We start from the raw sequence: 5,472 nt of genomic DNA on the forward strand, positions 1-5,472 counted from the left end.
TTGCCTTAGCCACTTCGAGAAAATTATGCACGCGCTTAACGTACTCAGAGGTGTGTCTGTCACCATACATCCATTGCCGGTTCATTTGTGTGCATTATGTATAATTAAGTGTGTCAAAAACCATTATAGAACATCATGGATAGATAAGTGACCAAATTAATAGAAGTTCATCATCACATTAAAACCAAAGTACATACATAGTTCTCATTGAACAACATATAGCTCTCTAGAGCATCTAATTAAACCATACATTGAAACTATGGAAAACATTTCAATGCAACAACAAATGCGATCATAATGGCAACCAAGGTAACAATTGATCCAACGGCATAATGATACCAAGCCTTCTGTCCCGGTTCGTGACTTGAACTGGGACTAAGGCCCTCCTTCTGTCCCGATTCCAGCCATGAACCGGGACCAATGGATGTGGGCCAGGAGGGAAGCCCATTGGTCCTGGTTCGTGCCTGGAACTGTGACAAATGGGTCCAGACGTACCGTTACAAATGCCCCACGAGGCCCGGCCGGCCCCCTGGGCGCACGAACCGGGACATATGCCCCTCATGGTTCCTAGTTCATGACTGGATCGGGACTAATGTGCTGGCCAGGCCCGAACCAAAGCCTTGTTTTCTACTAGTGACATACTCCCTCCATCGGAAAAAACTTGTCGCTCAAATGGATGTATCTAGCACCAAGTTAGTGCTACATCCATCCATTTATTGGACAAACTTGGGACATGTTTTTTCGGACAGAGAGTATTATTTTAGCAGACTGACAGAGTCAGTAGTCGGCACCACATTTGTCCTCATGCCCTCGGGTAGCAAGTGTTTACACGTTCCTGCATTGCTGGTACTGATGCCATTTCTCGCATGATAACCATGCATGTACCCAGTCTGCACCAAGGCGGCAACGGAAGCGGAAGCGGTCTATTTCCGTTGCAGAGAATGTGCTTGGTGTAGTATAAAACTACAAAGAGGCGCCGACCAGAAGCTAATGCGTGTATGTAGTAGCAAGCAAAAACCAGAGGGACGATGACCCAAGCTCCAAAAATGAGGACCTCCATCCATGGCTGCTCTCTTCAGCCAAGCATGTGCGCCGGCCGACGACAACCCTCCTCCATCTCCGCGAGCGCCACTCCTCTCCCTCATCAGATCATATCGGCTGCAAAGGTCTCTTGTTCCTCCCTGAACTCCATTTCAGCATGCGCCGAAGTAAATATACAAGCTTATATTGTTATATATCTTGTGTTGTTTCAAGGAGCTTCACCAGCAGTTTGCTTTGAGAATCGGGGATGCATCATCAGACACTCTCAATTATGCCTCGCAAAGGTTGCTGGATGCATTTGTGGGCATCGTCTTCACATTAAGTCACCAACCTTTACGTCCCATCGAGGTAAGTAGCTAGGGATAACACCAACTACATTATCTTCTAGCTAGATAATACGTAAAATATAGAGGGTTGTGTGCATCGATCGGTGCAGAGGCCACCAGGCCGAGGGGTTTACCCTCTTTGGAAAAAATAAAAGACTACAACATCCATCTTTTGCTTTCACTTAGTTAACAAGTGAGGAGATCACACAATTGCAAAATAATGGTTAGGGGACCAAATTTAGAAAGATTTGTGATTTCTTAACTACCTATTGAATTAATAAAATCCTCAATCCTTGTTGCAAGGTAATTTTGCACCCGTCGAAGAGATCGGCGACATGCGAGAGATATTTGATATCGCAGGAGTGATTCCAGCAGATTTTCCAGAGGGTGTTTATATAAGAAATGGTAAACCTTCTATGCTCCTACCGTCTTACCAACTAGGATATCACAAGCATGCATGCATGGAGCAGAATCAAAAGTCATGATGCTGGCGTGGGATGCATGCATGCAGGTTCAAACCCTCTCTTTGGAGCCCTCCACTCATCATGCCCTATCTTTGGCAAGTCCCACGACATCTGGGTCAAAGGAGAAGGCATTCTCCATGCCGTGTACTTCACCAAGAGCAACAACAACACATGGTCAATCAAGTACACCAATCGCTACGTGCACTCCGATACATTTAGGGTTGAGAAAGGACTGAAGAAACCATGCTTCCTCCCTGCCATTGACGGTGACCCTCTTGCGATGCTCATAGCCGGTACCCTGAATACTGTAAGTACGCACATGATTAGCTAGCTTGCTACTGCGATAGGCAACTATTTTTCTTCTTCTGGTAGTTATGGGATGCTGAGATACGCCGCATACGAGCAGCTGAGGTTCGGAAAGGCTTTCAAGAACATGAGCAACACCAGCATGTTTGAGCATGCTGGGAGAGTCTTCTCACCAGCAGAAAATGATAACCCCCATGAGATTGACTTATGTAGTCTTGGCACACTAGGTAGCTGGAATGTCGATGGAGGATTGAAGATGCCATTCACTGTGCACCCCAACGTTTGTCCAGCCACTTACTTTATCAAAATGATAGTTTATCAATATACACACACACATGTCAAGTGTATGATTGTGATGCGTTAGAGGTGATACCAAATAGCAACACCATATAATTTGAAATAGTACTATGATCACTAATTAGACAAGGCATAAAATGTGTTAATCGAAAATAAGTAAATGCATATTATTAGTTGCCTTCTGGTTTACATGCAAGAGAATATTATTAGTTAAGAAGGACAACAAACTATTTTTTACCGGAAACAGTAGGAAATTCCACCTTTGTATCTTTTTCTATTTTCTTTTAGGAGTATCCTCTACATGCAAAAAATAATACTATTATTCCAGCATAACACGTAGTCCCTCCTTGCCAAATTATAATGCAAATAAATTTGTTCAAAGTCAAATTGTCTAAACTTTGACCAAGTTTATAGAAGATTAAGTGACCATTCACAGTAACAAATATATACCATGTTAAAATAAATTTCTTAATGAATCTAAAAGTATTGATTTAGTTCTGTAAATGCTGATAAATTTATCAATAAACTTGGTCCAAGTTTACAAAGTTTGACTTTAACCAAATCTTATCTAATATGCACTTTAATTCAGCACCAAATTTTATATGTACTATAATTTAAAAAATGGTACAATTCATATTAATACTGCTTCTAAGACATTCTTAGTTTGATTACCAAATTACACTAGTTCTTTTTGGAGAATTTATCATGTTGAGTTGGTACTTACCTAGTGAGGAACATGATAGCCCAGAGGAATTTGAGAGCTCAAATTTCCGAACGTTGCTATGCTATGCGCCAGCTGTCCCAAAATATCTTATCCTCCTAACGGTCATATCATTGAAGGTCATTTATGTCTTATCATGTCGGGCCGCTCCCTAGGCTATAAATAGCTGCCCCCTACAACTACTAGCTGGTTGGCTACTCCAAGAGAAACTGACACTTGTCATTAGAGAAACTGACACTTGTCATTTGAGAGCATCCCATCCTCCGAGGACTTTGAGCAAAAATCATCAAGTGAGGAAAATCCAAACCCAAACTCCTACAACCCAAAGTGATTGATCATCACTGAAGAGATTGATCATGTGTGGATCCGATGCTTGTTACCTTTGAAGACTGTGCATCTTCCAGACGGTTAGGCGTCATGGTCTAGTGCATCCAAGAGGAAATTATGGATCGCCGAGTGACCGAGTTTGTGAAGGTTTGGAAGTCACTTGAAGACTTACCATGAGTGATTGGGCGAGGTGGGTGTGACCTTAGCTCAAGGAGAATACGGCGAGGACTGTGTGTCCTCAGGTTTAAATATCTAGCTGCTCCAACCAGACGTACAACTGTCACAATAGTTGTAACTGGTCTACCAAATCATTGTCTTCACCAAGCTTACTGGTTCTATTTCCTCAACTCTTTCAGTTCCTCATTACTGTGTTGAGTGCTTGTTCATATATGTTCGAAGACATTGACTGAAGACTTTCTCAATTTCCTCGATTCAATTTCTTGAGTTTGTTAGTCTTCCTCCTGTTTTATCCTGTGCTTACGCTTTCTGTACTTTGTGCATGTTTACATTTCATCATGATGACCCTGCTTATGTTCTGTTATGTTTGCATTTGAGTACTTATTCCGCTGCAAGTAGTTCTTCACTTAGGAATTTCCTCACCCTGAAATTCCTTAGTGAAGAATTCATAAAAATCGCCTATTCACCCCCCTCTAGTCGACTTAACGCACTTTCAATTGGTATCAGAGCAAGGTACTCCCTTGTTCTGTGTGATTTTGGTTTAACCGCCTGGAGTTTTAGTTTTTCGACCGCAGGAATGAAGACTGTGTCATGCCCCACCTTTGCCGGTCATGATTATCCCAAGTGGAAGGCCATGATGAAGAAGCAACTCATGGCGATGAACAACGAGCTGTGGACCATCACTAAGATTGGTCTTACCGATCTGAGCAAGATGGCGGAGGCTGATGACATTCGCAAGTACACTTTTCTCGATCTCACGGCGAAGGACGTCATCTGCTCCTCTCTGTCTCAAAATCAGTTCATGAACATTATGCATCTCAGCCATGCAAAGCTCATATGGGACCGTCTATCTGAGGTCTATGAAGGTCATTGAACTCATCATGATCCCTGGTTAGGGGAGTTCATGGAATCACGCAAGGCTATGATTTTCAATCTCGAATCATCATCCTCTTCACCGTGCCTCATGGCTAAAGTTGCCAAGGTAACTGAATGCTACCTATCTGAGTCCAGTGATGATGAATCTGGTGATGAATTTGGATCCAGTTATACCAAACTTGCTTCCCTTACCACTAAACAACAAAGAGCTTTGAAAAAAGTTCAAAACATGTTGGATAAGAGCGATGATATGTTGGGTGAAGAAATGGATCAGTCGAAAGCTTTGGTTGTCAGTCTTCAGAAACTTCAGTCTAAGTTGGACAACCTTCAAAGTCATCATAACACTCTCTTATCTGATCATGAGAAGCTTTCTTATGAATTTCTTCAAAGAAAGCAAGATCTTGAGAAGCTAAGGGAGAGTTATGAAGATCTTCAGAAGGAGCGTGATTCATTTCTAGCTCAACAAATCAGCGCTACTCATGAAGAATTCATTCCTCCGTATTTGAAGTGCACTGAACATGAATCTGCTAATTCTTCACCTGAATGTTCAAATGCTTCTAATGCTACAAATTCTTCACCTGTCTCTGCTATCACTAATTCCTCATCTGAGGACATTGCTAGTATCACTAACGATGCAGGGCTGAAGGAATTGTATATGACAAGCATGTACAAAAGCCTCAAAGGGCATCAGGCTCTTTTTGATGTGCTTAAAAAGCAGATCCTCAACAGGAACCCTAGGAAAGAGGGTATTGCCTTTGAGAGGAAACTCAATGCTGATGTAACATACTGGAAGCCTGAGTAGTACCCCAAAACCTCATGGGTTGCTGCAAAGGGACCTCCAGTAGATCCATCTACTCTATTTGGCTTTATATGTGAATCTCCTCATTCTTCTGATGAGTCATTTGACTCCAACTATAAACTGTTCAAAAATTAGAAT

Source organism: Triticum dicoccoides, chromosome 4B (assembly GCF_002162155.2).
Source record: "Triticum dicoccoides isolate Atlit2015 ecotype Zavitan chromosome 4B, WEW_v2.0, whole genome shotgun sequence".
Taxonomy (NCBI): domain Eukaryota; kingdom Viridiplantae; phylum Streptophyta; class Magnoliopsida; order Poales; family Poaceae; genus Triticum; species Triticum dicoccoides.